This window comes from Ctenocephalides felis, unplaced genomic scaffold (genome assembly GCF_003426905.1).
Source record: "Ctenocephalides felis isolate EL2017-DRISC unplaced genomic scaffold, ASM342690v1 CF-g0.4_SCAFFOLD_01886, whole genome shotgun sequence".
NCBI classification, from domain to species: Eukaryota; Metazoa; Arthropoda; class Insecta; order Siphonaptera; family Pulicidae; genus Ctenocephalides; species Ctenocephalides felis.
The window spans coordinates 111109333-111119287 of NW_020538040.1; positions in this window are offsets into that span (position 1 = coordinate 111109333).

The window sequence follows — 9955 nt, forward strand, 5'->3', positions numbered from 1 at the left end:
AAAAATCTGGCAAACCACTCGATCACCGGTAGATAAATTTAATCTTAATAGAGCCTGCAAAGAACTAAAATTCATGCTCCGGTACTTTAACAATCAAGTTTTGAAATAGAAATTAAAACATTTAGCTCCTACTAAAGATACTAACTACTCACTTTGCAAAGACGCAAAGAGATTTAACTCAACTACTTTGCCGACCATTTTGAAGAAGTTTTTAACCGCCGCCACAAAAATGGAGATTTCAAAAAGAAAAATTTATTCACTATTTGCTTCATAACTTGCCTTTAGGACCAGAAGTTTATCCAATTTCAGTCAAGCGGCATATCGCAATAAAAAGAAGACTAAGAAAAATCTGGCAAACCACTCGATCACCGGTAGATAAATTTAATCTTAATAGAGCCTGCAAAGAACTAAAATTCATGCTCCGGTACTTTAACAATCAAGTTTTGAAATAGAAATTAAAACATTTAGCTCCTACTAAAGATACTAACTACTCACTTTGCAAAGACGCAAAGAGATTTAACTCAACTACTTTGCCGACCATTTTGAAGAAGTTTTTAACCGCCGCCACAAAAATGGAGATTTCAAAAAGAAAAATTTATTCACTATTTGCTTCATAACTTGCCTTTAGGACCAGAAGTTCTGGCAATTCGTTTCTCCGTATTAAATATCGGATAAGTGTAAGTAATCGCCAATCAATAAAAAATGAATCAATTCATGAATGATTGAAAGTATTCCGATTGAATTTGTTACACAAAATTGAAAACGATCGAACACGCTTTCTCGGAGTATTTACTCCGAGTATTTTCTTTCTGTAATTGAACCAGTGCAAGTAGGACATTAATAGTTTAGTATGTTCATTAAGACTAAGTACTCTATCGTTATACCTAGTAAATTGTCTAATTTTAATTTTAATAAACGCCAAAAAACTACTCATTTTCTCAAATTTTGATGAATCAAACTACTTGTCGTAAGGCCGTAATATTTCAGTAAGTTCGATAAGTCCATGATATATCGACAAAAAAGTATAATAAAAATCGGCTTAAATTTTTTTTCAGCAGTTAATTACTAGAAAACGGCTTTTTAAATTTTCACATAAAACTAATCAGTATCGTTCTCGAATGATATCTTTCGAACAGTTTTCGATTTTTTAAAATCGACTAAGAATTGCGGGATAAAACGTGGATAAAATTATTTTCACTTTCTTTCGATTTTCGAAAAGAGCTAGGATAATCTAAATTTCAGAACCTGGTAGGAATCTATCGTATACAAAATCATCATAAGTCTTTTACCGATCCTTTCCAAAATACTCGGAAAATTGCTGCTTAAAAGACTTCTTGTCACATTGAGCAATAATAATACAATTCCTTGTCATTAGTTTGGTTTAAGAAATATGCATGATGACACAAATATGCATATGTGTAGCCGAGGAAATTAAAAGATTTGCTGTTAATTACAAATACAGACTGCAACAACACCAAACGCACTGCTACCTGCGAACACGACACGAAGACTTGAAAGAAAAATAATTAGTGACTTAATTAGCTTGTGACTACTTATGTCATATTACATTACTCCTCATTTAAGTTCTCTCTTTAAGTAATAATTACAACAGAAATGCGAAAACTTTTAACTTTTTGTTAAATTTGCGGACGATGTTGCTGGCACAGCTAGTATATGTATTCCGCATAGAATTTATCAAAATAGTTAAAATTTTCGCATTTTGGTTTAATTATTACCTAAAAGTAAAGATGAAAAATGAAATGTTTAAATTAGGTTAATGTAAGATTAAACTAGCTGTAAGTGGAATTCTGCCTTAAGGCAATTAAGGCATCGTGCCTTAAGGCAAATTGCTGGAACTTCCCCTTGGAAATTATTATTTTTTTAAAAACGATTAACATTTTTGAAAAAAATTTACTTCGAAAAAATAAGATTTTTGACAAACAATTAGACAATAAAATTACTTTTTATTGAAAAAAAAATTTTTTAATTTTTTTTTTTTTATTTTTTTTCTTTTGAAAAAAAATGTTTTCTTTATTTTGACATATTTTGAAAAATCTAAACTTTTTTTCAAAGCAATCGTACTGCTTTAACTGCACAAAGACGAAATATCAAACCGCGTAAGCGCCGCGTCGAAGTCTAACGCGTAAACATTGGTACGGAACCCATAGGAATGTAAACCTAAACTATACTTATTGTTAAAATCTCTATAAAATATCTGATAATTTGATATGCATATGTCTAATGATCATTTTTGACCGCCAAATGGCATTTTTTTTTACTTTTTTCGTTAGATCTCCGAAACCGCTAGACCTGCCTTTATGAAAATTTGATCAGTTCTTCACCGACTTCTAGTCAATACAAGTAAAATGTTTTTTGAATTATTAAAATCGGACGCTTCGTTCTCTTAAAAACTGAGTTACCGTTTTCGGCACTTTTTGCCCCGTATCTTCGGAACGGCTAGACCTGACTTCGCCAAAAACTAATCAGCACGTCTCCTTATCAATACGAATCGAACGTTTTTTGAATTATTCAAATCGGTTGATCGGTGTTCCCGAAATCGTCGACGAAAATTTCTATTCGCACATACATACACACACGCACACACACACACACACACACATACATACATTTTTTCTAAGGTATGCCAAAATATTCAGAAACCTCTGAAACGTAAAGATATATAAAAATTTTCATTTTCGATTTTTTTGCGATTACTATAACTTGCCCTACGGGAAGTTAACTAGCTGTGTCAGCGACTAAGTTCGCTTAGAATCGAATAAAAAAATCGAAAAACAAAAAGTTTTTGCTTATATACATATATACCCATATACAACCATTTGGTTTTTCTTAAGACAGCTCATCCCGAAGCACAAGAATATTACACGGTAAAACATCTGAAAGATAAAGTCAACAAGGTGAGGGAAAGATATGTAATTTTTGAAATGCAACCTAAAATATTTTAGTATGGAAGTATATATTTTAATGATTTATTCCACTTGTATATGTTTTTCCATTATTCATTATTTTAGTTATGTTTAATTTTTTATATATCAACCTAATATAGATTTTATTTATAATGAAATAAATATTTCATTCGGCTATTTATCTATTTATTTAATAGCCCGAAAACCTGATTGCTAATTCTATAGTTATCTCGAAGATTTGAAAACCATATTTTCAAAATCAACAGTTAAACCTTTTATATGAATAGCTAAATCTTCATTCTTAATAAAAAAGTTCATTAATATTACGCTTATAGGGAAGTTTATGCATCTTATCTTGAGGCAAAAGACTATTCCCATTTAGATTTTATTAACTTTTCGTAGGGTAAGTTATAGTTATCGCAAAAAATCGAAACTGAAAAATATTATATAATTTTACGTTTCACAGTTTTCTGAATACTTTGGCATACCTTCAAAAAAATGGATGTATGTGTGTGTGCATGTGTGTGTGTGCGCGCAAACAAATTTTCATCGACGATTTCGGAAACACGGTTTAAAACATTCGATTGCTGTTAATAAGGAGACGTTCTGATTAGTTTTTGGCATAAGCAGGTCTAGCCATACGGAAGATACGGGGAAAAAAGTGCCAAAAACAATAACTCAGTTTTTAAGAGAACGGAGCTTCTGATTTCAATAATTCAAAAAACATTTTACTTGTATTGACAAAATGAAGAACTGATCAAATTTTCATGAGAGCAATCTAGCGCTTTCGGAGATCTAGTAAAAAAAAAATGCCATATGGCGGTCAAAAAAGATCATTAGACAAATGCACATCAAATTTTCAGATATTTTATAGATTTTAACAATATGTGTAATAAGTATAAATTTTGTTTACATTCCTATGGTTCCGTACCAATGTTTATTCCTTAGACGGCGACGCGACGCTTACGCGCTTCGATATTTTGTCTCTATGCAGTTAAAGCAGTACGATTGCTTTGAAAAAATAAGTTCAGAATTTCCAAAATATTTCAGAATAAAGAAAAAAAGTAAATTTCTGGCAAAAATTTATAATTTCTCAAAAATCTAATTTTTTCAATAATGTTAATCTTAAAAAAAAAAAAATTTGGTACGGGAAGTTCTAGCAATTTGCCTTAAGGCACGATGCCATGCGTACCACTAGTTTTTATTTGAACAGCAATCAGAACTCAGCTGATGCGATATAAATTTAATCCACACTATGATAAGCTAAAAAAAATTATAATGTAATATTTTTTATATTTTATGGATCATTCATGGATATATTGTAATATAACCATATTTTAATTTCAAAATGAGTTGAAGGAATCTTCTTCGAGATTCGAGCGCGTCCGACCTAATGCTTTAGTACATGAGAGGAGTGAACAGATTAAAGCTCAAGTAGAAAATGTAAAAATGACAATAAATTGGAATATAAAATAAACAACTATGTCAAAGTACATTTTATTTACAGTTTTTTGCAAGGGATGAGAGTATAAGATCTTCGCTGCTCGTTGGTACTAAAAATTACTTTCCTGGTGAGCTCTACGTACCTCGCTTTACACGACGACCTTTGGTACATTATTTTTCAGATGATATGAATAATGATTGCAAATGATTCTAAATAATTTAATACAAAACATAATAAATTGACTAATTAATATTATTTCAGCAATTCGATAAATCAACGAGTTGCACAAGTCTCAGAGGCGGGTGTCTGAGATCCGAAGAATTGTTCAAGGTATTATTATAATTAATAACTAATGTATCTTTATTTATCGATGTCTTTGAACTTATTAATTTTTGAATAATTAATTATTTTTATAAGTAATTTTTTACATATATCCAATATTATGTTGTATGTTAGTACATGGTAGATACTACTCGATTAAACAGCGATATCAGAGGGTTAACACTCTATAAATTAGTATCATAATTTATTAATTCCGGTCTGTACAATTATGGACGATTTTAAGTGGGTCTTTTTAAAGACATTTTTCTATTTATAGAGTGACAGTTCTTCAAGTTTATCATCCTCATCCGACAGTGGTGGTTCCAAGCATAACGTGGGATCTGGCAGACCATTTCAAGAAAATAATGAAAGGGGTTTAGGAACTAACACATCTTCACGAAGGTAATATATACTGAATTAAAATAAATCTATATTTATTTTCAATTTAGATTAAATTTGAAATGTGTTAAAAGAAACAACTGGAAAGTCAAAATTAATAGCATAACTAGCCCCAAGGTTTTGTTACTTTAACTCTAGACGTGATTCTTTACAGTAATCAAGATAACTACGATAATTAAACAATTTAGCAAACAAATTAAGATACATAAAATTTAAAGTCGATAATAATAAAGCTAACCAAAATTTTAAAATAGTACAATTTTATAACTGCCGAAAATGATATACCTGCATACTTACTGTGTTATCCCGCGGAAAAGTAGCACGGTTGACAGGTGATATCGAGACAGAAAAATAATTTAATGTTAATTAAGATCCTAATAATGAACGCCTTTTACTACTTATCTCTTTTATAATAAGCCACTATCTGTCTTATATCATATGAAATAACAATTTAATATTATATATATCTATATATATATATATATATATATATATATATATATATATATATATATATATATATATATATATATATATATATATATATAGACTAGCTGACCCGTCAAACGTTGTTTTGTCATCAAAAATATTTTCTCGCTTTGCAGTGATTTTTATTATTTGAAAATGAATTGAAATTTCAATCTGATGTATTAACATGGATCAACACTATTGATTAAAATTTACTTAAAACTTATATTAATAAAAAACTAAAAATTACAGTTTAGAATAAATGTACTAAACCTATCATATATAATCGAGTGATAATTTTACTTATAAATGTATTCGATTCAAGTTGGTTGTGATGGTTTTATATTAGTATTTTTATTTTTCAATTCTTAACCAGCAATATTTAAATTATATACATATATATATATATATATATATATATATATCTTATATATAAAATTCTTCTATAATGGATTATGAACGGTTAATTCTCCTAAAATATTATTCGGATTTTCATAAATCCTCGTGAAGTTTGTCAAGGGAATTTTCTAGGATTTTTTGATTCATATAAATATAGTTAGTTTGTAAAAATAAATGAAAAAAAAAATACAAAAAAACGCTTATCATTGTTTGACCTTGAAAATATTTAAGGCATAGTTTGACATTAAAAACAAATAAAGACTGCCATTTGCCAAACATTTCCATTCACTTACAGACTAAGACAATATTAAAATATTATAAAGTCATGATTATAAATATGGAAAATGTAATGTCTACATTATTATTGCCAAAGAGCAGCTAAGATGTGCTAAAAATTAAAATAATATAAGGTGCAAATAATAGAACATGCGTCTGACAGGTGATGCAGCCTGCGCATGCGTCTGACGGTTGTCAGTTGCATGGTTGTCAGTGGACTGTCAGTGATTGCGCTCAAACATATTCAGTTTGACAGATTATTATTTTTTAACTGATACAGTCGTTTTGCCTTACTTTACTAAGTCACAAAACAAAAAAAAGTACTTATTCAAAAAATTATTTGGAAGATTCGTTGTGTCAAAAATTAAGACAGTCTATCATCAACCTCGGTACGGTCAACATCAAATTCTTTCTCTTCAGTTTTTATTTATTTTTACCTGAATTTACTGTTAAATCCCGTTATTTTTGTAGTTCTTTATACCTGCGCGAGTGTTTTTCCAATACCTCAAGTTTATTAAATTTGTGATTTGTGAATTTATTTAAATATTTTATATCGTTTTATCTTTTTATTCTAATTTTTAAATAAATAAATACTCAATTTATTTAGTTTCTTTTTTTAGTTTACTTATTTCTTATTAAATATTTCAAAATGGTTGTTACACGGAGCCAAGTGCCAAGTCAGTCCTTAGATACAAGTGTCTCAGTTTTGGACGACTCAATCGGTTTACATTCTTCTGTTCTTTGCTCAAATTGTTTTCATTTACAATCTCTTGTTCACGAAAGAGATATTAAAATTGATAGGCTGACAAAAGCATTGTCTGAGGCTAAGTTAGGGAACCATAATCTTCAGCTCAGGATTACTGGTGTTAGTTCCGTATTAAGGAATATGAGCTCTTCAGGTTCAGTTTTCAAAGAGTCGTCCACATTTTCCCGTTCTTTTTCAAAAAACTGTAATGAGTTATCTGGTTTAATAAAAAAACGGAACATAGATTTGAAACAGGTTAGGGATGAATTTACCAAATTAGAGTCCAAAGCAAAGCACCTCGAGCAACGCGTTAATCATGATTTGTTAGGTTCTATTACGAACAGTAAAATTTTGTTTCTTTCCAATAGCCACGGTAGAGGGTGGTCAGAATGCTTGAGAGAATTGCTTGGACGAAAATTTGATATATTCAGCATAGTCAAGCCGGGGTCCGGATTTGCTGGCGTGGTTGGGGATATCGAGAGTCTGGTATCTGACTTTGGTCCGGGTGACCATGTTGTTGTTCTGGCTGGAACGAATGACGATTCGTCCAATTACGCTATTCGTAGTGCTTTGGAAAAGGCTCGTCGTTCATGTCAAACCTTTGTTTAGTCACAATTCCATACAGATACGACGACGTGCGTTGCAACGGGCTGATTTCCGATGCCAATTGCTGGATCAACCGAGACTACGGCCGAAGGAAATTCAGTAATCTTCGGATTCTTGATGTCAACAGGCATGTTTGTTTATCCGATTACACCAGGCATGGCTTACATTTTCTTTTCAACGGGAAAAAAAAATTATGTAGGGTTTAAGCAAACGAGTTGTTGAGTGTCAAGGCTGCGGCGGGAATGAAACCTTCGGTTTCTAATTCCTTTCGTGCCTAAAGCTGATAACAAATTTGCAATTACTTTTCAAAACATACAAAAATTATCCAATAAACTAAATCAATTAGAAGTAGTTATAGATAAATATAAACCCCAAATATTATGTTTCGCTGAACACTGGTTAAAAAAGTCGGATCTTGAATTAATTAAAATTAAAGGTTATTATTTATCTTCTCATTTCTGTCGAACTCAATATGGCCACGGAGGTGTGTGCATTTTTGTAAGTGATTTCATTTGTTCTAAACCCGTTTATACTAATACTCTTCAAGTAGAAAAACTTTTTGAATATTGTGCTGTTGAAATTAATCTCTCAAATGACGTCGTGTGTCTTATATGCGTTTATCGATTACCTGACCAGAATGTTGATATGTTCATCTCGCTGATGTACAAATTGATTCATAACCTTTTTGATAAATATTCCAAAATCATTGTTTGCGGCGATTTTAATATACACTTTGATAAGCAATCGAAACCATTCATTGAATTCAATTTGAATATGCAATCTTTTGGTTTGACTCGTACTATACATAAACCTACTTGTTTTTCGCATCAATCTTCTTCTTGTATTGATAATTTTTTCACCAATTTAAAAGACTTTGATTCGCGTGTTATAAATACCACTCTTTCAGACCATCGAGGCATAATATTAAATTTTTGTAATTTTTCAACTTCTAAATCTACCTTTATCTTACACAAACGTTATTTCGATGAATCAAATAAATTGATTTTCAAATGTCTTTTGAAAAAGGTATCGGAAATCAAACAATTTGCCGATTATAAAATATTTATTCGTTTATACCGTGATAAATTTCATAAATTTATCTAAACCAAAACTTTACATTGTTCCAAAACAAATGATCCAACAAAACCCTGCGTCAATTATTATTTTTCTCTCGCTTACTAAAATTGACGCGACCTGCCAATCTCCCACATATTCCCCCTCCCAGTGACGTTGTCACGAAGAAACCATTCGTGGGTGATTATAAATATCTCAATAATTTGTTTTCACCGCTATTTCGTAGGCTGGTTTAATCCGATCTACTGAAACGGTGACATTTTTACCACGTATCATTAAATTGAAAGTTTTTGAAGATCGTGATAAAACTTCAAATGGGCCTTCATAAAGGTTCTGCAGAGGTCTTTTTGGTCCATCATTTCGAAGGAATACATATTTAGCATTTTCTATCTCCTTGAACCTAAAGGTTGGTTTTACTCCATGCCTTGTGCCAGTCACAGGCCTAACCATTTTCATCTGCTTACTAAGATTTTTTACAAAATCGGTCTCACTATGACTGGTCTCTTGGGTTGGTACCAGCATCGCACCCGGTAATCTTAAAGTCTCGCCATACAACATCTCAGCGACAGTCGCTTGAAGATCTTCTTTCCATGCTGATCGAATACCAAGCATAACAGTCGGTAATATCTCAGTCCAACGCTCAGTATTATGACATCTTATCGCGGCTTTTAATTGTCTATGAAATCTTTCAACCATACCGTTAGAAGCCGGGTGATAAGCAGTTGTCCTGAAACGTGTAGTTCCCATTAATCGGTTGAGCTGCTCAAATAAACACGATTCAAACACTTTCTCCATATTTGAATCCCAATTCAATACAGCATTCTTCTTCACATTACCACACAACTTGTTGGTTAACGGCACTTGTACTTCTGCGGCTTTCGGAATGAAGCGTCGGTAAAAATTTAACATACCTAAAAATTGACGTAACTGTTGTACCGTCTTAGGCCTTTCGTAATTTTGTATAGCTAGTATCTTGTCTGCTAAAGGTTTAGTTCCGTTGGCTGAAACTTCATATCCTAAAAACTTTACTTTTGGTTGTCCGAAGATACATTTTGCTGGATTGGCTACAACACCGAATTCTTGCAACCTCTTGAATACACTATGTAAATGTTGCATATGCTGTTCGTGCGATTCCGATGCAACCAATATATCATCGATGTATGCATAACAGAAGTCCAAACCTCGCAAAATTTCATCCATGAACCGCTGAAAAGTTTGCGCTGCATTGCGTAAGCCAAACGTCATAAACGGAAATTCGAATAGCCCGAAAAGCGTAGTGATTGCAGTTTTTGCAATGTC